Source organism: Thamnophis elegans, chromosome 3 (assembly GCF_009769535.1).
Source record: "Thamnophis elegans isolate rThaEle1 chromosome 3, rThaEle1.pri, whole genome shotgun sequence".
NCBI classification, from domain to species: domain Eukaryota; kingdom Metazoa; phylum Chordata; class Lepidosauria; order Squamata; family Colubridae; genus Thamnophis; species Thamnophis elegans.
This window is the reverse complement of record NC_045543.1, coordinates 135,727,154-135,752,461: the sequence shown is the minus strand read 5'-3', so window position 1 is coordinate 135,752,461 and position 25,308 is coordinate 135,727,154. Positions and strand designations below refer to the sequence as shown.

The window sequence follows — 25,308 nt, the reverse complement described above, 5'->3', positions numbered from 1 at the left end:
GACCCTTCAGGAGGCTTCCTTATGCAAGTGACACCCCCGCGCGCATGCACATGCAACCAGCAAGACACACATACACACACCGCTTTTGGCACAGTTTTTTCATCCTTCCCAGGCTCCAGAGGCTTTCTAGGAGCCTGGGGAGGGTGAAAACAGCTCCCCCGCTCCTCCCAGATGCCCTCCGGATGCCTCAGGAGCTTCCCTGAAGGCCCGGAAGGCAAAAAATTGAACCTACGGACAAACTGGAAGTCACTTCCGGTTTTCTCATAGGGCCGGGTTTTGCCCTCCAGAGCCTTCAGGGAAGCCTCCTGAATCCCCCTGAAGGCTCCAGAGGGCGAAAAAAGGATCTACGGGGAACCCAGAAGTTCAGGAATTGTGATTTCCGGTTTGTCCGTAGGACCGATTTTCAACCTCCGGAGCCTTTGGGGATCTTCAGGAGGCTTCCCCAAAGGCTCTGGAGGGCAAAAACTGGCCCTACGAGCAAACTGGAAGTGATTTCCGGTTTGTCCGTAGGGCAGGAGAAATTCAGGCTCATGTTTAATTCTACTCAGCTAAGAACTTTAGCCAACGGATTCTGGATGAACTTGCCAGTTCAGATATACTGCATGTATCTTTGTATATTCATAAGTCTACAATATCTCTTTTATTCATGTTTCCATATTACTCCATTTCTTTTTGCTCAGTTATGGGGAACTTAAAGCTAGGACTTCAAGGAGGAATGGATACAGGGGTGGGATTCAGCCGGTTCACACCGTTTTGGGTGAACCAGATGTTAATTTTGCAGCCGGTTTGCCAAACCAGTTGTTGCAAGGACTGGCTGGCCCCGCCCACCCTGCCCCTCCCCTCCCAGGAGTCTCCACGCAGCCCATTCATCATACCAGGAAAATGCAGGGCGGAGGCTCTGGGAGGGCAAAAAAATGGGCCTCCTGGAAGTCAAGAAACGGGCCCATTTCTGGCCTCTAGAGGGCCTCCAGAGCCCGAGTAAGGCTGTTTTCGCCCTCCTGGAGGAAAAATGCCCCCCTACCGGGGTATAGGAGGCCATGTAGGCCACCACACCCAGCCAGCAACCAGGCAGAGAACCCCTTGCTAACATTTTTCAATCCCACCCCTGAATGGATACCTCAAAAAATGAATTGGGGCAAGAACGATTCAACCTGACATTCCTCCTCAAATCCTCTGCACCAAATCTAAAGCACTTATCTATTATTAAACCAATTGACATGACAATCCAACTCTACTAAGAGGAACTCTGGGCAGCCATATACATTTTCTAAATAAATAAATACTTCATGGCATCAAAACACCCTTACATGGTACAGCCTACAAAAATCTACAACTTCTCTGAAACTGTTTCTAAAGCCGATGTTAGGCATCTTAGCAGTTTACAAAAAGGCTCTTTTTAAAAAACACGATTCAGGGATTCAGTCTTAGAGAATGTTGATGGTTTATTTTGAGGATTCCTTCTTACTCTCTAGGCTTGGTTGTTTTCTTGCAAATGTTTCATTACCTAGTTACCTAGTTGGCTCAATGAAACATCTGCAAGAAAACCACCAACCACCAAGATCACTGTTGGAAGAAATATCCATCTGGTTCAGTTTCATGCTGGGAGAAAGGCCTGGAAACAAAATGGAGGCTGGAGGCTGATTGGAAAGAGGGTCTATTTATTGATGAAGCATAACCCCCAAGCACGTGTGATTCTGGGCAGCTGACCACATGGACTTGAGAGTGTGGGGTATTTATACCTTCTCTTGGGCTTTGCACTTGAGCTTCCTGTTCCTGTGCAAGAACATGTATTCTATTGGCTGTTGTCAGATTCCCATGGGGCCATGTAGGGGTCATAGCTGGCTCTGTAGCTCTGTCTGAGCTATGTTTGGTTGATGTTTGTAAGGGTGAAGCAGTGAAGGGGCATTGGGCAATTCCTATTGTGGCTGAGAGCTAATCCTACCTTTGATAGCAATAGCAGTAGACTTATATACCGCTTCATAGGGCTTTCAGCCCTCTCTAAGCGGTTTACAGAGAGTCAGCATATTGCCCCCAACAATCTGGGTCCTCCTTTGTTGGATCTTGTGTATTTGCTTATGAATAGAGCTATCTATCTCTTTACCTCTTAAGTGCTGACATCTGCTGTGGGCTATTAAGGAAGGCGGGGGCTGCTTTCCAAAAACATGTTTCTCCATTTCTCATCCAGGGAAATGTAATATTCTGCCTTTTTGATATTTCTCAAAATATTTCATTCCTCTAGGAGACGGGTGGGTGCTAACTTTCTACAGCACCCAGGACCACTCATTTGCAGGGGTGGGTTTCAACTGGATCGCACCGGTCCCTGCGATCCGGTTGGTCGCCGAACCCGGAAGTAAGTAACTTCCGGGAACGGCGAAAACCCCCCCCCCGCGCGCGCGCGCACACCCGCGCCTTACCCGGTTTTTACGAATTCTGCGCTTCCACGCATGCGCAGAACGCATACAGCGCCTGCGCGATCCTCCAGGAGCAGCTGGAGCATCGCGCAGACGCTAGTACGCATGCGTGCGCCGTGTGCGTGCACGCACGCGCCGCGTGCGTGTGCGAGGACGCCGCACGCATGCGCGAGGACGCCGCCGGCCTCATTCCAACCGAACCGGTTGGAACGGGGCGAGAAACCCACCCCTGCTCATTTGAACCCTGAGCTACCAATATTCTCCTTTATGGTTTATTCTCTCTGGCTGTGGCTCCGGAGCTTTATAAAGCTGTGTAAAATTACAAAATACAGTCAGAATGAAAGTAGCAAGATTTCGGAACAGACATTTCGAAACTAAACTGCCCCTGCAAGTTTCGAACACGCATTTATTCAAATCTAAAACTAAGCTGACATTCTTTTCCAGACCACTGACTAAAACGGGATTGTGTTAACAGGTTTCCTGTGGGTTTTTTTCTTCTCCTTCTTAAGGCACAGAAAACAGAGAGACTTTCCTTTGAGTCATGCTTGACTTCTGATGACTTCATCAACACGGCCTTGAAGTTTTCTTGGCAAACATCCATCCCTCTTTCCATCCTCCTTTTTATGCCATTTTTCCCCTTCCACTTCTTGTTTACAGTGCCTTAGAATTCCTTGGTCTCCCACCTAAGCATTAACCAGGTACAATCCTGTTTAGCTTTTATAGAATCAGCCAGAATCAAATAAGTACTAATACCACTCTACAAAGCCCTAGTAAGACCACATCCTGGTTGCTCTTCTCTGCATTCTGCAGTACACTAGAGTTTGGGTCACCACTCTATAAAAAAGATGTTGAGACTCTAGAACAGTGTTTCTCAACCTTGGCTACTTGAAGATGTCTGGACTTCAACTCCCAGAATTCCCCAACCAGCGAATGCTGGCTGGGGAATTCTGGGAGTTGAAGTCCAGACATCTTCAAGTGGCCAAGGTTGAGAAACACTGCTCTAGAAAAAGTGCAGAGAAGAGCAACCAGGATGATTAGGGGACTGGAAGCTAAAACATATGAAGAACGATAAAGAACAGTTGCAGGAACTGGGCATGGCTAGTCTAGTGAAGAGAAGGACCAGGGGAGACATGATAGCACGGTTCCAAAATTTCAGGAGCTGCCACAGAGAGGATGGGGTCAAGCTATTTTCCAAAGCACCTGAAGGCCAGACAAGGAATAATGGATGGTAACTGACCAAGGAGATATTCGATCTAAAAATAAGGAGGAACTTTCTGACAGTGAGAACAATCCACCAATGGAACAGAAGTTGCCTTCGGAAGTTGTGGGGGCTTCATCACTTGAGACTTTCAAGAAGAGATTGGACTGCCATTTGTCAGAAATGTCTCTAGCAATTTTTAGAGAATCTATATTTACCCACATACTTACCCTGGTCTCCCATCATGTAAACAAGGGCAAGAGCCGTACTGTTTGATAACCTTGTATTTTATTATTATGGATACTATTACTTATTATTATACAATTGTATCACAGCGGCCAGTTGTTTCGCCGGATTTGGCATTGGTTACTAGTCGGGCCCCACCCAGGGGCCTAGGATGTCATAACGTATTTTCGTAATATGCATGCAGATCCAAGCAGTGCGGCTTTTTGCATTTGACTGATGGTGATTTTGTTAATTTTTAATTGTTTTAAATGTAATTCCAGGGCTTTTGGAATAGCACCCAGTGTGCCAATTAGTTGAATTTCGATTTTTAAGTCCTGGTATTTCGCGATTAGTAGTAGTAGTAGTAGTAGTAGTAGTAGTAGTAGTATCTTTTAACACTATTGTAAACAGTGATAATTTTTCTCTATTGCTGGTCTGTGACTGTAATAAAGTGTAGGAAGTTAGCACCCACCAGTCTCCTGGGAAAATGAGATATTTTAGGAAATATTAAAAGGGCAGGATATTTCTCCTAAAAGCGAGGTGGGAACTCACCCTCCTCCCACCTTTGTCAATGGCCATTAAGGCTTAGGCTAGTCTATTCTACATAACAAAGATCTACCAGGCAGCGTGATAGTAGGAATTGCCCAAATCCCTTTCATTATATCATCACCCAGCAAGGCTCAACCAAGCCTGGGATTCAGGACAGACTACAGAGTTGCCCCTGCATGGTCCCATGGGAGTCTGACAACCAATCAGAATACAAGCTCAAATTCAAAAGCCCAGAGAGGGCATAAAACCCAGGCACACTCAGCATCTCTTCCCTTTTTGCCCATGCTCAAACCATGTGGTCCTGTCCATCATCAATAAACCTTCTTTTCAAGCAACTTCCATGAATCCAGTGTCTTTTTCCCCACTTGGAACTGAACCCAGAAGGACATTTCTTCCAACAAACATTTTACTACTCTGTGAAGATTCTTTGACTGAAACTTTATGAAGGATAAATGACCCTCTGAAGTTCTGCATTCCAACCTATTTCTAGCTTGCCTAAAAGTCCATGTTTGAAGTCCATCTTCCTTTTCATGTCATTTCCTGGGAGAAGAGAGATGGGGTCAAGGAAGGAAGAGACTGGAGAGATAGTAAGCAAGGTGGGATAGTGGTTTAGATGTTGGAGTAGGAGTAAGAGTAAGGAAACTCAGGCTCCCAGTCACAGGTTCTCCAGAAGTGCCTTTGGGTCAGCTCTCCCCTCACATCCCAACCTATCTCATAGGTTGTTGCTGGAAGAGACACATTTAGATAAGTCACTTTGGGCTCCTAAAGAAAATAAAAGGTATAACTCTAATAAACTAGGTTATTCAACACAGAGATACACAATGTGATTCCTCTGAGATTAGCTTAGCACCGTGAAGGCAAACCTATGGCAGGCATGTTGGGGAATGCGTGCACTAGCCAGCTGACTTCGGCCTTCATTTTCGGCCATTTTTCTCCCTCTGGAGGCTTCACGGAAGCCTCCTAAAGCCTCTGGAGGGCCTCCAGGGAGCAGGGGAGGCCGTTTTCGCCTTCCCCAGGCTCCTAGAAAGGCTCTGGAGCCTGGGGAGGGTCCATCGTGTGCCAAAAGTGGGGGGGTAGGATATGGGGGTCGCGCATGCATAAAATTATGGGCATGCCCACGCATACCCCCCCTGTGCTCCCCCCGCTTTTTGCACACAATGGGGGAAAAGTTAGCCATCACTGGCTTAGGATATCATTCAAAACCAATTTTGGTTTATTCAACAAACCATGGCTGAGTGTAATGTATGAATTCAGCCACTAGGTGGCTTCTTAGCCTCACTTACATTGTAGGACAGTGGACGTTTCTCAATCTTGACAGTTTTTAAGACATGTGGACTTCAACTCCCAGAATTCCCTAGTCAGGTTGCCAGCTGGGAAATTCCGAGAGTTGTAAGTCCACACATCTTAAACCTGCTAAGCCTAAGAAACACTGTTGTAGGATTAAGTTTACAACTTGATAAATGTGCATGAAATCTTTGGAATACTTCCAAGCATTCAACAAATATTATCCTGGCCATATTACAAATGACTGAACAAGGAAAAACCGCAATAGAAGTTGAAACTCATTAAGTAATAACTGACATTTTTTGTAAGTAAAAATGACTGGCCCCTATAAGAGGAATTGGAAAATAAAACAAAAGTTAAAAAAAAGAAAAGAAAGAAAGACAGCTTGGGTTCAAGATTCGAGGGCTATATGAAGGGATGAGCTCCCATTCTTTGCTCCGGCTCCAGCCAACCTAGCAGTTCGAAAGCATGCAACTGCGAGTAGATAAATAGGTTCCACTTTGGTGGGAAGGTAACAACTCTCTCTATGCCTCAACTTATAGTCTTCCAGACCATATGACCATGGAAGTGTCTTTGAACAACATTGGCTTTCGTGGCTAATAAATGAAAGGATGCGGTGGCTCAGTTTCTAAGACCCTGAGCTTGTCAATCAGAAAGATCAGCAGTTTGATGGTTCGAATCCCTAGCACCGCGTAACGGGGTGAGCTCCCATTACTTGTCCCAGCTTCCGCCAACCTAGCAGTTTGAAAGCACGTAAAAAATGCAAGTAGAAAACTAGGAACCACCTTTGGTGGGAGAGTAACAGCATTCCGTGCGCCTTTGGCATTTATTCATGCCGGCCACATGACCACGGAGATGTCTTCAGTCAGAGCTGACTCTTCGGCTTTGAAACGGAGATGAGTACTGCCCCCTAGAGTCGGGAACGACTAGCATATATGTGCAAGGGGAACCTTTACCTTTATCTTACTACTCTGTAGAGTTGGACACTAATGGACAGGAGAAAGCTTTAGATCCACTCCTGCCATTGTCTTTACTTGTTGGAAGCCAGCTGGGAAGGTCACAAACGGCAATCACAGGACCCCCAAATGCTGCAACTGTTGTATGCAGTTGTCCAGCACCCAAATTTTTGATCACGTGACCATGGGGATGTTGCAACGGTCGTAAGTGTGAGGAGCAGACATAAATCACTTTTTTTCAGTGCCACTGGCACTTCAAATGGTCATCTAAAGGAATGCTTGTAAATCAACAATTCCTTATAATGTACTGTCCTATGGGAATCTTGATGAATGCACTCCTTAGGTGGGGATGTCCTAGTTAAAATAGTTCGGTGCTGTTTTTTCCCCCCCTGTCTCTCAACAAGTTGGCTAAGAATCAGTATTACAAGATATATAGAGATATTTTGCAAGATCAAGAAGCGCATCTGTAGGAGAACACATCAAACAAGCCTCAAACTGCCTAGCTGGCACTTTATTTCATGGGTTTTTTTTTGGCAGAACACGTCATTGCTCAAGGCTCTGAATTGAATATACCCTGAAGTTTTGTCTTGTTTTTCCCATGAGGAATTCCAATACCAGAAGTCATCCTTGCTACAGCTTAAAGCACATATTAAGAACTGGAAGTATATATATATATTTTAAAAGGTTCCTTCAGTTCAAATGTTCTATCTACCCAGGGTTGTTCTTTTTCTTCTTCAGACAACATCTTTAGCTGTTAACTTTTTAAAAACATGAAATACTGCAATCCTAAAGTCTTTCCCCCCACCTTCTTCTAGAAAATGGGCATGGTCACATGGTGACCCAGTTAACAACAATCACGACTTACCACCATTATTATGGGCTCAAGTACAGTCATTATTTGAGGACTACCTGTAATATATGTGTTTCTGCCCCTTTTGTGCTGTTTCAGATCTCCAGTGCAGGAAAAGAGAAAGGAAAGGAGATGAGAGAACTGAGAAATGATCCCACAAGGCCATTGTTGGCTTTTTAAATATTAAGGCTATAAATATAAGCCATAAAGTGGTCTGTTAGGGTCTGGCTTGTATGGAACAGCCATTATATATTGTAACTAATGATTTATGACTGACAAATGTGCTAACCAGTTTGGATTTGTTCATCAAAACAAAGTTAGAGAAATTGCTTTAAATCAGGTCAATGGTTTGGGGATTACAAGAGGGGTAGTTTTGTCCAGTGGTTGAGGCTGGTTGAGGTTTACAGGGTAGAAACCAGGAGACTGTGAGTTCTAGTTTCACCTTAGACATGAAAGCTGGCTGGTTGATTTGGGTCAACTACCAGGAGACTGTGAGTTCTAGTTTCGCCTTAGACGTGAAAGCTGGCTTTTCCCCCACCTTCTTCTTAGTGTTTTACCACAAGTTCAGGTACCACTTTTTTGTATCAGATGAATATTCACCCACTGGTTATAACAGAAATTGATAGACCATTTGTACTGAGAGTAGAGGTGGGTTCCTACAGGTTCGCACCAGTTCGGTAGAACCGGTTCGTCAAATCTACCAAACCGGTTAGAAGAGGTTCCACCAGTGGACCCGGAAAACAGGCCACGCCTACAGAAGAGGTTCCAAAAAATTTTGAAACCCATCACTGACTGAGAGGGAGTGACTTGCCCAAAATCACCCAGCCAGCTTTCATGCCTAAGGAAGAACTAAAACTCACAGTCTCCTGGTAGTTGACCCAAATCAACCAGCCAGCTTTCATGTCTAAGGCGAAATCCTTCCATTCTCCACCATCCAGTCAGAGCTGAAGAAGCTTCTTGGAGAAGAAGTGAAACATCTTCCAAGAAAAAACAAGATAGTCCAGTTGCCTCTTGAAAAAACACCTTTGGGACAACCATGACCAGGAAGATTGAGAATCTCCACAGATATGAAGAGAGACAGTTTGCCTAGGTTTACATTTAGGCAAGAAAAACGAAATGCACAGTATAGGTGGTACCTTGCTCAACACTAGTAACTGTGAGAGGGATCTTGGAGTCCTAGTAGACAACCATTTAAATATGAGCCAGCAGTGTGCAGCAGCTGCCAAAAAAAAGCCAACACAGTTCTAAGCTATATAAATAGAGGGATAGAATCAAGATCACGCGAAGTATTAATACCACTTTTTAATGCCTTGGTGAGGCCACACTTGGAATACTGCATTCAGTTTTGGTCGCCTTGATGTAAAAAAGACGTGAGACTCTAGAAAGAGTGCAGAGAAGAGCAACAAAGATGATTAGGGGACTGGAGACTAAAACATATGAAGAACGGTTGCAGGATATGTCTAGTTTAATGAAAAGAAGGACTAGGGGAGACATGATAGCAGTGTTCCAATATTTCAGGGGTTACCACAAAGAAGAGGGAGTCAAACTATTATCCAAGGCATCTGAGGGTATAACAAGAAGCAATGGGTGGAAACTAATCCAGGAGAGAAGCAATTTAGAACTGAGGAGAAATTTCTTGACAGTTAGCACAATTAATCAGTGGAACAAATTGCCTCCAGAAGTTGTGAATGCCCCAACACTGGAAGTCTTTAAGAAGATGTTGGATAGCCATTTGTCAGAAACAGTATAAGGTTTCCTGCCTAGGCAGAGGGTTGGACTAGAAGACCTCCAAGGTCCCTTCTAACTCTGCTATTGTATTGTATTGTATTGAATGGAGTTCACAAAACACGCTAAGTCCAGAGTAATGAAAAACAATTCCTGAGATTATAGTTTAAAGATAAAAATCTGGCTCACCCAGCTGGTTAAGATAATGGCTGGGCTCCCACAATCAGCTGAACCACAAACGATCTCACCTTACTTTAATGTTTAATGGTCCTTAGAACCCAATGGTCCTTAAACCATGGTTTACCTGGTAGAATGGTGGGTTTGCACAAAACACTACGCCAAAATCAAAACAAACTATATTGTAAGGTAGGATTTGCATGGCCTGGAGCTGAAACCAAAAATTCTTGAAACCAATACACTTTGTTCATCCATAATTATAAATCAGCAAGCTGAGTGAACCAATCCATTAGCAGCAGCATTAGAAATAGAAATAAAATAATTTACAAGTCTCCTTTTCCCTTCCCACCATACTTCAACCCAGTTTTTAAACATTTATAGATTCATGTTTTTGTATCCAGCCTTTATTATTTTTTACAAATAACTCAAGGCAGCGAACATAATTAATATTCCTTTTATCCACAACAACCCTGTGAGGCAGGTTGGGCTGAGAGAGAATGACTGGCACAAGGTCACCAGTTGGCTTTCATGGCTAAGGTGGGATTTGAACTCCGGGTCTACCAGTTTCTAACCTAGTGCCTTAACCAGTAGACCAAGCTGGCTCTTGTATAAGTATTACAAACTAAAGCCACCCACAAGCTGATACCGACATTTAATACTGTAAAGAACCCCAAACTGCTCCTGAGTGAAGGAGTGGAACATCTGCCAATTTGAACTGAGGTAACAGAATGTGAGGCAACTGGCAGTTGGAACAGATTTCTTTTCAGGTGGGGAGGGGGAGTAGTATATCTAACTTCTTAGCATCAGAGCATGTTAATTACTGTATAAGAAATACTAATGATCTGATGGTCTTTTCAAAAAAGTCTTTCTTAGAGAGCATTTAGAAGCCAAGAGAAACATACGTGCCAAATTTCAAGTTTGTAGGCTTTATGGTTCTGGAGACTTCGTGATGAGTGAGTGGTATTTGGCTTTTACAGATATAAGAAGATTAAAAGACCAAAAAAAAAATAGAAAAGGAGAACACAATCCTGATTTGATTTGCCCTTGTCTTCCTCTGGGATTCTTCTGAGTCTATTGCTGGGATAATTTCTAGTGGTCTCCTATCCGTGTAAAAGCCCTACTTAATTTTCCATGATGAGCCAAAGTTGGCAGGGTGTGTTCCCATCTGCCTGAGTTTTCAAAAGCATCACCTCTACCCTCAATCAGCCACAAAACAACTGGGTGCTACCACAACTTTAGAAGCCCAGTTAAGTAGCTATTAAAGCTTTCTTAAGCAGGAAAGGTCTGAATTGTTTTAATGATGCCAGGAAGTAGCACTGGATCTAACGAAGAAAAGAAAAAAATATATATCTAACGGTGCTCAGTTTGTGGGTATCTTTAATTTGTAATGTTGAGGAGCTGTGCTGGAATTTTTCAGCACCCTGTTGCAACTAAGGTTTTCCAGAATTTGTGAAATTTGGAAGGGGGGGGGGGGTTCAAGAATAAGGAATTAAATGAAAGGTAGAAAGAGAGGGAAAGTGTGGAATCCTTGATACTCTTTCAGCTTGGTCATTTTCTTGCAGACGTTTTTGGATAAGGGGGTGAGGTTTGCTCTCTGTTTATATATCAACAGCTTGCCCTGTCAGTATTGGTGAGAGTGGTCTTCAGTGGGGGTTCCTTGATTGGCCTGTTATATACCGTTAGCTTGGTTGTTGTTAGTTCCATGATTAGGGTGTTATTCATGTCTCGGTTGTTGGTCTATTGTTAATCTTGGTCTTAATCTCTGCTCATAGGGGTGTTGATTGCTGGCCAGGAGGTGTTTTTGGAGTGTGAACAAGACAATGCACATAGATAAAGGTTCCTCGCACATATGTGCTAGTCGTTCCTGACTCTAGGGGGCGGTGCTCATCTCCATTTCAAAGCCGAAGAGCCAGCGCTGTCCAAAGACGTCTCCATGGTCATGTGGCTGACATGACTAAACGCCGAAGGCGCACAGAACGCTGTTACCTTCCCACCAAAGGTGGTTCCTATTTTTCTACTTGCATTTTTTACATGCTTTCAAACTGCTAGGTTGGCAGAAGCTGGGACAAGTCACGGGAGCTCACCCCGTTATGCGACACTAGGGATTCGAACTGCCGAATTGCTGACCTTTCTGAATGACAAGCTCAGCGTCTTCACCACTGAGCTACCGCATCCCTGTATTAGTAATCCCATAAAGGCACAAAGCCAGCTCAGACTGTCACCCCCAGTTAATCACAACTGAAAGCTGAAATACACACAGTGAGGAAAGCTTGCTCCCAGAGTTTAATTCAGAAGTGGGAGAGAACTCAAGAGAACCTTCATCCCAAACCAATGTGAATCAACTTCGGCTTCTGCTCTCAATGCCTTTATGATAAGACTCTCCCCACCCCCATCCCCAGCCAAGAGTTGGTTTTTGCAGACAGTCAACTTTCCGGATGGACTTGCATCAGACAAGGCCATGGTGGTGAGACGATGCTCAAAGCTGACCAATGACAGACTGGCTCATTTGCATATGTCTGGGGACACGGGGGTGGGGGGAGAGACATGATGCAAGACAAAGGCAAAAGTAACCTTGGAAGATGGAAATAATAAGGGAGGGAGGGAAGGGTTTGGGAGCCAGAGGGCACAGCCTTCTATCTCTTCCCGGAGAGACGCCCAGCTGCCTGCCAGCAATCTCTTGATTGGAAGCCAGGATGTTCTGGCATCGTTTTAAACCACTTGATGGTTGACAGAGCAAAAATGGGACACAAACATTTCTTTTCCTGGGAGAGCAAAGTGTGTGTGTGTGTGTGTGTGTGTGTCTGCTTGCGTGTGCACGCACACGCTGCTGGCAACCGTTGGTGCTAAACAATAGCAAGTGAAGCCTTGGCTGGCGCAGCTGCTTATAAATGGGAGGGGGTTGCAAAACAGTCAGAGAAGTAAAAGTACAGATGTTGAGCCGAGCCCATAATTCCCAAGTGTTTGCAGTTCTATGGTTCTAGATCATAATCTAGGGCAAAGTTGGAATTGCAATGGAAATCGGGAGGGTCTGGATCAGAGGTGAGTTCCTACCAGTTCGCACCAGTTCGGGCAAACCAGTAGTGGTAATTTGGCCTGGGTCGCAGAACCGGCAGAAACCCAGGCTGGCCGCGCCCCCCTCTCCCGAACCGGTTTCATGGTTGCTGCTTGCCACTGCCGGCATGTTTTTTCTTAGTTTCCTCATTGCACGTGCGTGCGCAGTTGACTATAGATTGCTCTGCGCATGTGCTCAAAACAAATCAGCAGTAATACTGATAAGAACCCATCCCTGGTCTGGATGGCTCTGTAAAGAGGGATCTGTTTGCAGCTGGGAGGGGCGGGGATTTAAAAAAAAAATCAATGATGTAATTGAGTTTGAACTGTCCATCAGGTCACTCCAACGGTCCCCATTGTAGAAGAGCCTGTTCCCTAATCAAACTTGTCAGTGCGATACACACCACCAGCTTTTCTGAAATGCAAGCAATATCCCCCACCTACCTGCCTACTCCTGCAAAATGTCAATTGTGTTACTTTTGACTTTAAAAAAAAATATTGGCCATCTCCTCCAATTCGCAAAACTGAATTGGGTTGGTTGTTCTTCTTCCTCCTTTCCAAAGTTGTGTTTTGCTTCAATCTTCCTGCTTTTCGGCAGTCCCCCCACCCCCCAATGTCTCTGGCGTTTCTCAGCCTCAGCAATTTTAAGACGTGTATTTTTCAATTCCCAGAATTATGCAGACCGGCTGGGGAATTCTGGGAATTGAACTCTGTTGCACCTTAAAGTCAACAGGAGTGGAAAAACAACTTTGCTATTCAGAAGAAGAGGCAGTGGGGATTTTTCTGCATCCCCCTGGGATGTAACTGAGAAATGGAAAACAAGGAGGCTCAGAAGATCTGAAGAGAAGCTTGCACAGTGATAAACAGTTGCCCCCTCCCCCACAACAAAGCCTTTAGTTGACTTGTATTATAGGAAGTCCTCGACTTACAATCAACTAAGCCCAAAATTTCCACTGCTAAGCAAAGCAGTTGTTAATAGCAATAGCAATAACAGTTAGACTTATATATCGCTTCATAGGGCTTTCAGCCCTCTCTAAGCGGTTTACAGAGTCAGCATATCGCCCCCACAGTCTGGGTCCTTATTTCACCCACCTCGGAAGGATGGAAGGATGAGTCAATCTTGAGCCGGTGAGATTAGAACCGCTGAACTGCAGATAACAGTCAGCTGAAGTGGCCTGCAGTACTGCACCCTAACCACTCCGCCACCATGTCACAGTTTATGACTTATTTTGCCACAGGTAAGTAAATCACTGCAGTTGTTAAGTGAATCGTGAGGTCGTTAAGTTAATTTGGCTTTCCCCATTGATTTTCCTAGTATGGAAGCCAGCTAGGAAGATTACAAAAAGTGATCACATGATCCCAGGACAGGGCAACTGTCATAGGATACATCACAGTTGCTAAGCACCTAAATTTCGATCCCATGCCCATGGGGACCCTGCAACAATTGTATGCGTGAAACCTGTTGTTTTTTCAGTGCCATTGTAACTTCAAATGGTCACTAAAGAATGGTTGTAAGCAGAGGTGGGTTTGACATAAACTTTACCACCAGTTCGCCACACACCAAAAATGTGAGCATGTACCTGTACATGTTCGCTTAGCTCGCAAACATGCCATCCACCCATGCGCTTTGCTTAGAAAATGTGGCTAAATAGGACAGCATAGCACCCGGGGCGGGTAGGCGGGGTGGGGCTACCTGCAGGTCGCCACTACCAATTCGCCCGAACCAGTCTGATCTGGCTGAATATCATAGCAATAGCAATAGTAGCAATAGCAGTTAGACTTATATACCGCTTCATAGGGCTTTCAGCCCTCTCTAAGCGGTTTACAGAGTCAGCATATCGCCCCCACAGTCTGGGTCTCATTTCACCCACCTTGGAAGGATGGAAGGCTGAGTCAACCGTGAGCCGGTGAGATTAGAACCGCTGAACTGCAGATAACAGTCAGCTGTAGTGGCCTTCAGTACTGCACCCTAACCACTGCGCCACCTCGGCTCTAGCAATAGCAGTTAGACATATACCGCTTCATAGGGCTTTCAGCCCTCTCTAAGCGGTTTACAGAGTCAGCATATTGCCCCCAACAACAATCCGGGTTCTCATTTTACCCACCTCGGAAGGATGGAAGGCTGAGTCAACCCTGAGCCGGTGAGATTTGAACAGCCGAACTGCAGAACTGCAGCCAGCTGAAGTAGCCTGCAGTGCTGCATTTAACCACTGCGCCACCTTGGCTCATCACTGCTTGTAAGTTAAAGACAGTGGTGGGATTCAGCCAGTTCATACCTATTTGGGAGAACCGGTTGGTAACTTTCTAAGCAGTTTGGAGAACCAGTTGTTGAAAGAAATCTTTTGTTTTTTCCCACTTTACAGGGCTAATCCTGTAAGGAAGGCAGGAAGGAAACATTCTGGTGTTGTTTCTAGCCTAATTTTTATTGCCCTGATTACAGAAACTGCCTCTCCGGTTAACCCTTATTACCATTGTAACAACTAAGGAGAAGTGCCCATCGACCTGAGTGACATTGACTTGGCCAAGCCCACATGATCACATGACCACCAAGCCCCGCCTACCCAGCTGGTCATTAGGGCAGAGAACTGGTTGGTAAATTATTTGAATCCCACTACTGGTTAAAGATTCCCTGTAGCTCAAAGCAAGAATAATATTGCCTTCCCCACGCCCACCCACAAGATTTTCATTCTTCAATTTTGGGAAGGAAAAGGGTGAAAAATAAAGCTAAAGAACATCTCAGCCCATCCTATGAGAAACCGTGCTTTATACCTTCTCATTTATGGAAATATGTATTTTTAAAAATAGAAATATGGAGGGAAAGACCTGACGTTATACAGATGCCTGTCCCACACATGAATATTCCCTATCTATCTTCAACATTTTAGTTTTTCCCACTTTGATGCAAGAAAAGAACATAAGTACTTTTGTTTCCACGTGGAAACCGATTCTGAACTTCATGCTTGATGTGAAAAAGAATGAAACTCTGACTGGGTTTTTCCCGATTAGACTGATAGATCTTTACAGAAATGGCTTATCCATATTATTATGAAAAAGCAAAAAGTTGTGATTTGATGTTAATGCCTTATTTTACTGTAACAGAGAAAGTTGGAAGTCCATGGCTCTTTTTCTTTTCGTTTTCCTTATCTTTCCTCGCTTCTCTTTTCCCCTCCCCCCTCGCTTTTCTATTTACTTTGCATTTTGTATTTTATAATACTCCATAAGTCATCAAAAATTTTGACAAGGAACATTTAAGTTTTTACAAACATCGCTCCAGCCGTCTTATCCAGGCTGGAAATAGCAGCAACACGGAAAACTTCTCGCAATTGGTCAAAGAAATAAGCTTGTTTTCTGGCTGATGATAACCAAATGAAGGGATTGTGATCTCACACTGAGTGCTTGATGCCGCATAGGATATATATGGCATGTGCTAAATGCCTAGAACAGGGATGTCCAACCTTGGCAACTTGAAGGTTTGTGGACTTCAACTCCCAGAATTCCCCAGCAAGTCATCGGGGGTAGAGAATTCTGGGAGTTGAAGTCTACAAGACTTAAAGTTCCCAACGTTGAAAACCTCCCAGGCCTACAATGAGCATTTCCTATATAGCTGTGATGATGAACCTATGCCACATGTGCCGTATTTGGCATGCAGAGACATCTCTCTGGGCATGCGAGCCGTCGCCCCTTGCTCTTCCAGGTTTCCAAGCACCGGCCAGCTGGTCTTCAGGCATTTGGGAGCACCGGAAACTAAAACAGCAGCCGCCCGATGCGCATGCGCACACCGGGAAGACAATATTTCAGTTTCTGGCATGCACATTCACATCGGCCAGCTGATCTTTGCACGCACATGTATGCCAGAAACTTGAAGACCAAGTGGCCGGTGTGCATGTGCACACTGGAAAGTGGAAGAGCATCTTCCTGGTATGCGCATGTGCACTGGGTAAGCACACTGGCCAGCTGTTTTTTTGCATGCATGCATGCCAGAAACCAGAAGACCAGGTGGCTGGTGCATATGCGCACGCCGGAAACTGGAAGAACATCATCATCTGCTCTTCTGGTTTCCAGTCAGGGGTGGGTTCCTGCCAGTTCTAACCTCTTCTATAGAAGAGGTTCCACAAATCTACAGTGCCGTTTAAAACCGGTTCCAGCTCCCTCCCCCCGCCTGTCCACACATCAAGATGAAGAGTGAGAGGAGGAATTCTGGGAGTTGAAGTCCACAAGTCTTAAAGCTGTCAAGTTTGAACACCCCTGGGTTTTTTTTCTAAAGGGTTAGGGGTGCAAGGGTCTTGTAACTTGACAGCTTTAAGACTTGCACGCTTCAAATGCCAGAGTTCCTGAGCCAACATGATTGAAAGAGGAATTCTGGGAGTTGAAGTCCACAAGTCTTAAAGCTGTCAAGTTTGAACACCCCTGGGGTTTTTTTTCTAAAGGGTTAGGGGTGCAAGGGTCTTGTAACTTGACAGCTTTAAAACTTGTGTGCTTCAAATGCCAGAGTGTCTGAGCCAACATTTTGGTTGCTAAGCAAGAGCGTTGTTATGTGAGTTTCACCACATTTTACAAGTTGGCCACACCCAGACCAGTCACATGACTGCCAAGCCACTCCCATTCAGTCACATGGCTGGCAAGCCACTCCCACCTAGTCATATGGCCAGCAAGGCGCTCCCACAAAGCAGGCCACACCTACAGAAGAGGTTCTAAAAAAATTTGAAACCATCACTGTTTCCAGTGCACGCATACACGCACTCCCATTTTGGCACTCGGTGCTGAAAAGGTTTGCCAACACTGCTATATGGCAACTTTTCTATACTTTCTATCAATGGGCCGACAGAAGTGAAACATGTGTATTTTTTAGTTAGAAACCATGTCTCTCATGAACCACCTTGAAAAACAGCACCAGACCTGGAGGGGATAACTTATAATCAGTCCTTCTCCTTAGGACCATTGCATCATTTCCATGGCCATGTGATCCAAATTCAGGGCTAGGTGCAGCATTCCGGGCTCATGCGATCACCACTTGCAACCTCCCCAGCTGGCTTCCAACAAAGTCAATGGAGGAAGACAGATTTATTTAATGACCATGTGTCTCACCTACAGTGCTTCGCTTAACAACTATGGCAAAAAAAAAAGTTGTAAAATCACATTGATTAGTAATGGAAGTTTGGAACCCAATTATGGCCATAGGTTGAGGACTACCTGTAATAGTCTAACCTTCTGCTTAGAGCAGAGCAATGCCAAGTGGCAGGTTCCCCAAGAAATGATTGCCCCCAGTGGTGGGTTTCACATTTTGTTACCACCGGTTCGCCCCACACGCCCGCTCGCTTTGTGCCCCTTCCGCGCATGCACCCGGCCTTCCGCGCATGCACTTTCCTCTTGGGCGGGCGTTTCACGCATGCAGCCAGCCTCAAAAAAGTACACAAATAGGACAGCGTAGATCCAGGGAGGGTGGGCAGAACCCACGATTTCCGCTCCCAGTTCGGGTGAACCAGTCCGAACCGGCTGAATACCTGATTGCCCCACTACTGAAAACTTCCAGTAGGAGCAATTTCACCTGGGAAAATGGTCTATGGAGATTCGCAATAACCCTTTCTTAACCTGAAAACAATTTACCCTGGGAACCAATTACAGGTGGTCCTCGACTTAGAACATTTCATTGAGTGACCGTTCAAAGTTACAAAGGCACTGAAAAAAAGTGACTTATGACCATTCTTCACACTTATGACCACCGCAGCATCCCCGGGGTCACGTGATTTCTATTCGGATGGATACTTGACAACTGGTTCATATTTACGACGGTTGCAGAGTCCCAGAGTTACGTGATCATCTTTTGCAAACTTCTAACAAGCAAGGGTGGCTCAGTGGCTAAGATGCTGAGCTTGTCGATCAGAAAGGTCGGGGGTTCCGCAGTTTGAATCCCTATTGTCACAGGCCCAAAATGGGGTGCAGGGGGGGGGGCAAACTGGCAAAGAGGCTGCGGCTTCAGGCCATTCACAGTGACAAAGAGGTAGCAGCAGCAATGGCAGCAGTGGTGGGTTGCAGGCGGTACGCCCTGGTATAGCTGTACTGGAGCCTGCCCGGAGCACAGGATATTATTCCAGTACGGTGCTCCGGAAGGCCCACTCGCCCACCCAAGCTCCTTACCTGTCTTTTAAGGCTTCCGCGCTTCCGCACACATACATGGCGCGTACAGCATCTGCGCGACACTCCGCAGAGCAGCTGGAGCGTTGCAGAGACTCACAGAGGCACTAAGATGCATGCGAGCGCTATGTGCATGCACGCGTGTACTGCGCACATCCATGTGGATGCTGCCGGGTCCGTTCCAACCATATCGGTTGGAACAGGATCCAGAACCCATCACTGAATGGCAGGTCAGTGTCTCGGGGTGGAGTCGTGCCCAGCTGCACCAACGAAGACCAGAAGTAGTTGCCCACCATGTTTTAGCTTCCAGGTTGGCGCAGGAGGCTTTCCAGACCCAAAACGGGGTGCAGGGGCGCCACACGAGGGCTTCCTGTGCTCCATTTTGGTCCTGGAAAGCCTCCTGCACCAACCTGGAAGCCAAAACGGGTTGTGGGAAGCACATGTGCGAGGGGGACGACACCACACAGGCATGGCCATGGGGTGCATGCACAGGGCAGAGTGCATGTGCAGGGGGTGTGTGCTCACATTGCATTTTAGGGGTTTGGCAATGTGCGTGTGCATTCACACATGCTTTGGGCACTTGGCACCAAAAAGCTTAACCATCACTGCCTGAATCCATTCCATCTGTTTCTCAGCAATGAGCAGCACCACCGGACAGATTTTTCTCTGTGCTCAGAAACTAAGCAGAACGTCGATCTGGTCAGTAGCTTTCCCAGGAAGTCCCCAGAGAATTCCAGGGCTGGAAAGTCAACAGGAATGTTGAAAACCATCCCAGAAGGAAACGGTGACACACAGCACTTGTTCCGTTGCCAAGAAAACTCCATCCCAGAGTTCATGCAATCTGCAGGAGTCCAGCTCAACTCAAGGAACTCTTTGCCTTTAATTCTTGGTAGCTATGGAATCCTGGCAGGGATCCAATTTAGGTTCAGAATCCTCCCACATTGTTGGAAGAGGGGAGGGGAGAGAAAGCAAGCTGACTCAGAGAGGAGGCCTCCCCTTAGGCTACCTAGAGGCTACCTAGAGAGTTTTGGGGCAGAAGGAAAATTTGAACTTTAATCCTTCGTGATTCATAATTAATAAGAGAGACCTAAACCTGCCTAACTAAAATAATGTTTCTTCCTTCTGTAGATTCTGTAGCAATGAGTTCATTCCCCCCCCCCCCCCGCCCCAAAGTGACTACATGGAGAGGATCTCATCTACGGCCTTGGTGGTGGCGAAATAGTCTTGTTGGATTAAGAAAAAAGATAATAATTGCTACCCTTGGTTGACTTTTTAGTGAAAAGAGGGGGGGAACGAACTTGGATCTACGGGTTTGATGAATATGGGGAAAGAGGGACGTTAACTTAGAGAGAGAGTATAAAATAGGAATGTATTTATAACTGTTGTGAAGATTGGAAGAAACAAAATACACTCTAAAACCCACATGTTCCCAAAAGTCTAAATAAGTATGCTCATTGGGTTAAAGAAAAAGGAGGATTTCTACTGTAAACTTGAAACAGACAGGTGAAAAACGAATGTTTTCTTAAAACATGGATCAGCCTGCACCCTTCACGGAAATTCTATGATATTTGTGCTTCACACAATTGTATAGAAAGCAGCATGGAATTCTGCATGAAAACCAAAATAAAAATTGCTCTTGGTCTGAACTCTAATTCTCACAGACTGGATTTAAACACCCCTGCTTAACCATAGTTGGCATAGTCATGGATTATTGAACAAATTAGTAACAAAACAATGTTAAACAGGGTCAAACCATATTAGTAGACCGTATACATACAGTATATGCATAGAGTCAAGGCTATGGTTTCCCAGTTGCAACATATGGCTGTGAAAGTTGGACAATAAGAAAGGCTGAGCGCCAAAGAAATGAGACCTTTGAACTCTGGTGCTGGAGAAGACTCCTGCGAGTCCCTTGGACTGCAAGTCGATCAAACCAGTCAATCCTAGAGGAGATCAACCCAGACTGTTCTTTAGAAGGCCAGATCCTGAAGAGGAAACTCAAAGACTTTGACCACCTCATGAGAAGGAAGGACTCACTGGAGAAGAGCTGGGAAAGATGGAGGGCAAAAGAAGAAGGGGACGACAGAGAATGAGTGGCTGGATGGAGTCACCGAAGCAGTAGGCGTGAGCTTAAATGGACTCCAGGGGATGGTAGAGGACAGGATGGCCTGGAGGAACGTTGACCATGGGGTTGTGATGGGTCAGACACGACTTCGCAACTAACAGCAAAAAGACCATATACTACATTAATAATAAAAGAGCTAATTTTACTTTTTATAGTTGCAAATGGCTAAGATGTGGCCATTTGTAGAACCACCTTATCTCTAATAAGCTGAGAAGTTCTTAGAGCCTTTTTGGTCCTGATGCTTCAACTGTACACCTTTGAATCTGCATCTGTCCCTTGACCCAAAACTTTTCAATGAATCACCTATCTAACTGTCCCAGATTTTTTAAAAAGCTTTCATTCTAGGGTAAGGTAACCAGATGTCCCGCTTTTGGCGGGACAGTCCCGATTTTTAACAATTTGTCCCGCGTCCCATGGCGTTTTTAAAAAGTCCTGATTTTTTAAAAATTTTTAATCAAGGACAACCCCCCCCCCCCCCGGTCAATGGTGTCCCGCTTTACCAATGTTAAAATCTGGTCACCTTATTCTAGGGATTCAATGAGCTAAATCCTCACCCTATTTCATTTGCCCACTTTAAAAAATGGAAAGTTAAATTCATTGTCATGCTGGGGAAACAAACAGACGTTAAAAAATCCATCTGTCTCTTCGGTACTACAAGATGCCCACCTCCAGTTCACAAGCCAAGGATGCTGGTTTCTTTAAAAGAGATGGAGGGAATATTTTGCTGTAACAAGGTAACAGCTGTACAGGTTTGGCTCCCCAGGTACAGAAGCTGCAAGGTGCGCGGCCTGCCAGCCACAGGAAAGGCAGCTGCTGCAACCTCAGTGTGCAGTGCACATGCAACAGGACAAATAAAGACGTCTGTGGCTATCACACCTGCCACAGTTACAGTTTTGTAAGTGTATCCTCAACAGAGTTCATGGTTTCTTTGTTTTTCCCCCATGTTTGCAAAAGACACAGGTGCAAACTCCAATGAAAGCTTGGTATACTAAGAAACACACTAAATGATGTATCTCAAGCTATCACAAGAAAGCCAACAACTTATATCACATCTCTGCCACTAAATTCTCTGTTCAGATAAGGCACTTGCTTTCTGTGTTGTATTTTAAATACACACTCACACCCCCAAATACACACAGCTGCATATAAAGAGAAAAAACAAGGAGCTGTAAGTTGCAAGTAGAGAAGGAAAGCTACCATATTTTTTGGACTATAAGACACTGGAGTATAAGATGCACCATGATTTGGAAGAGGTAACTTTTTTTAAAAAAAAGTTTTTGTACTCTACATGCCTCCCAAACCCTCTGCACGCCTCGGTTTTTGCAACAAAAAGGGGGGGGCATGCAGAGCTTTAGGAGGCTTGTAGAGTGCTTCTGGGGGCTGGGAGGGGCAAAAACGAGCAAAAAACAGCCCATTTTTCAATAAAAGGGCCACTTTTTGCAAAAAAAAAATGGGCATGCAGAGCTTTATAGAGTGCTGCTGGGGCTGGGGGGGGGGGGGAATGAGCAAAAATGGCATCTTTTGTTCATTTTTGTCCTCCCCAGCTCCCAGGAACACTCTGGAAGCCTCCTAAAGGCTATGCATGTCCATTTTTGCAAAGAGCGTAGGGTTTCGACAGGCCAAAAATGCTGTATTCAGAGTATAAGATGCATCCAAATTTTCAGCCTCTCTTTGGGGGGAAAAAGATACGTCTTATACTCTGAAAAATATGGTATTTAGCTATTTCTTTTCCAGCTATTTCTTCAGTAAATATTACTTGCAAGAAATGTCCAATAAGGAAAGGAAAGGAAAGGAAAGGAAAGGAAAGGAAAGGAAAGGAAAGGAAAGGAAAGGAAAGGAGAGAGGAGGGGGAGAGAAGGAGATGTTGGGTTTTGTGAAACAGGAGTAGGAGATTGTGAGATTGACCCTAGGTAGAGGCAAATGTAGGATCTCCTGCTTGGGCAGTGGGTTGGACTAGATGATCTGCAAGACCCCTTCAAACTCTCTTCATCTGTTACTTCAAGCAAGGTTAAGTGCCAGCAAGTATTCCACCAACACACGCACACACCCTCAAAAAAAAAAACCTTCTTTGTACACAACTGAGCACCCAGTTCCTTTTTATTTATTTTATTTATTTAAATATCATGGAAGATGGAGGGAAATTTATGTCTATCTGTGGTAGAAAAAAATCAGGAAGAACCTAACACATTTTAGTAGAAGGCTGAAGTTCACAAGGTTGAAGTTCACAGAAACTTCGACCTTGAATAAAACCTGTTCATCAGGGGGGAAATTGCTGCTAGATTCTTTTAGAAAATTATTTAAGACTTTCCAGAATTCGCTTCTTAATGGTAAAGGTTGGGTGTGGGGGGGGAGGGCAAATCTGGCTGGTGAATTCTGGGAGTTGAAGTCCACAACTCTTCAAGTTGCCAGGTTTTTGATAAAAGAATCTGCAACCACCTCATTAAAAAGTGTTAACTCGCAGTTCGTAAGCTATTAGTAAAGACAGAGTCGCACAGCACTGCCACTAGGCTCAGTCACAGTAACAGGCGAGGATGGGGCTGTTTTCAGTTGGAAAGTGAAAGGAGAAAAAAATATCAAGTTGAAAATCAAAGTTGAAGGCCCATTCAGATGTCAAGGTATTCTTCTGCCGTGGCTGCTCCAGCAGATGATAAAAAATGGAGGAACACCCACACTTGGATTCCAGCCCACAAGAGCGAAGAATGGGATCATGGGAATATTATTACAGGATTCCCTTCCAGCAGAAACGAGAATGCCAAGTCGCTTCGGTTAGCCAGACCTGCAGTGAAGGGTTTTTTTTTTTTCCTTTTTTTTTGGAATGCACCACCCAAAATTGGGGAGTGTCAGTTCAAACCTCAAGAGTGGCACACCAGGTTGATGGAGGAAAGAAACCACACGTTACTACTCCCGCCTTGGGCAGAATAAGATTAAGCAGGGCTGCCTTTTAGTATAAATCTGGATTCCAGTAAGACGTTTCCCTCATTTACTGAATTGTAAACTAACCGAATGGAGCTGAGTTTGCACAGCTTGCTAAGCCACCAAAACCCCTGCCATCTAACAGTGAAATCAACCAAGCGTGGCAAGCTGTTAGGCCTTAACTGTCTTGGTTAGGCTTGGGTGGGTGAGTGCAGAGTTTCATACGGGTCATCAAGCACTCACTCGTTGAGGCTTATGTTCCAGTAAAAGCTCCCACTATCCCCCAACACACACACACACACACACACACACAGAGCCAGCGTCCTGCACATTGTTGGGGAAAGAGGTCGAGGGAAGGGACAGGAGGACGTAAGCAAGACAGACGCCTCCCCAGGGCCTCTCTCTCCTAGCCCAACCTAGGAGAGCCACATGTCCTGGACTTCACTCCACAAACACTGCCAAGTTCACCTTATCAGGCACAAACAGCAGCTCAGTTTTTCGTAGGAAAAAAAGTCGCTGTTTTTCACAGCGGGCTTCTCAGAGCTATAAATAAAGGTAAAGGTTCCCCTCACACATATGTGCTAGTCATTCCCCACTCTAGTGGGGGGGGGGTGCTCATCACTGTTTCAAAGCCAAAGAGCCAGCGCTGTCCAAAGATGTCTCCGTGGTCATGTGGCCGGCACAACTAAATGCCAAAGGCGCATGGAATACTCTTCCCTTCCCACCAAAGGTGGTTCCTATTTTTCTACTTGCATTTTTAACAAGCTTTCGAACTGCTAGGTTGGCAGAAGCTGGGACAAGTAACGCGAGCTCACTCCGTTACACAGTGCTAGGGATTCGAACCGCCGAACTGCCAACCTTTCTGACTGACAAAAGAACTTCTCAGAGCTATAAACGAATCCATCCAAATAAACAGAGACCAACCCCACATTTCTTCCTCTCCCTCCCTCCTCCTGCAGTAGCCAGGATGAACTATTAACTCAGGGGACATGGCACAAACACATGGCCTCAGAAATCAGGAACCAAGCCGAAAGAAATGAAATCGAAAGCACCTTCTCCCTTGGCTGCCAAAAGTTTCCCTCGCTGGATTAAAATGTTCAAAAAGTGCAGTTCACCCAACCAGCCAAGTGGTTTGGAAGATTCAGCCTAACACATCCGAAGAGCACCAGGTGGAGGATGGAGGCTTCATCCTTGCCCCCCACCTCCCCCGTACCAGCTTTTAAAAAACAAGGTTCCTATACTTGGCAAGCAGAAGAGCAAACCAGAAGTTTTATGTCGCCTCTGTAGGATTGCAGGGGAAGGCTCTGCTGCCCCTCCGGAGTTTGGAGAGGAAAGTTGGGCTATCAAGAGTCAGAAGTTTTAGAAACTGTTAAAGAGGCCACCTGTGGCCTGATATAAGGCAGAGCCCGGCTAAATCTGTCAGGTGGCCATTGCAGCCAAAGGCTCCGAGGCAGAAAGGGGTTTATTTTCCCAAGGCAGGAAGATGAAACTTCAAGGAAGAGTGGATTGGAGGAGGGAGGGGGGGGGGCGATGAAGTAAAAGAAGGGAAAGGAGTGTGGTACCCGAGGGGGGAGCGATGCGGAGGAAATGTGAAATCAATCCAAGGTGGGAGGAAGGGAGGAACGGATCTACTTTTACCACTCTTTGCAACAACTCTCGGGGACTTTTACACAAGCGGTCTCGCCCAGCGCGAAAAGTGAAGTTTGAAAAGT

General features: G+C 45.3%; 1 protein-coding gene across 1 annotated transcript in view; it reads right to left on the bottom strand.

The window, feature by feature from the left end:
• MBD2 (methyl-CpG binding domain protein 2) overlaps window positions 1-25,308 on the bottom strand; it is a 65,552-nt gene that overhangs the window by 39,597 nt on the left and 647 nt on the right.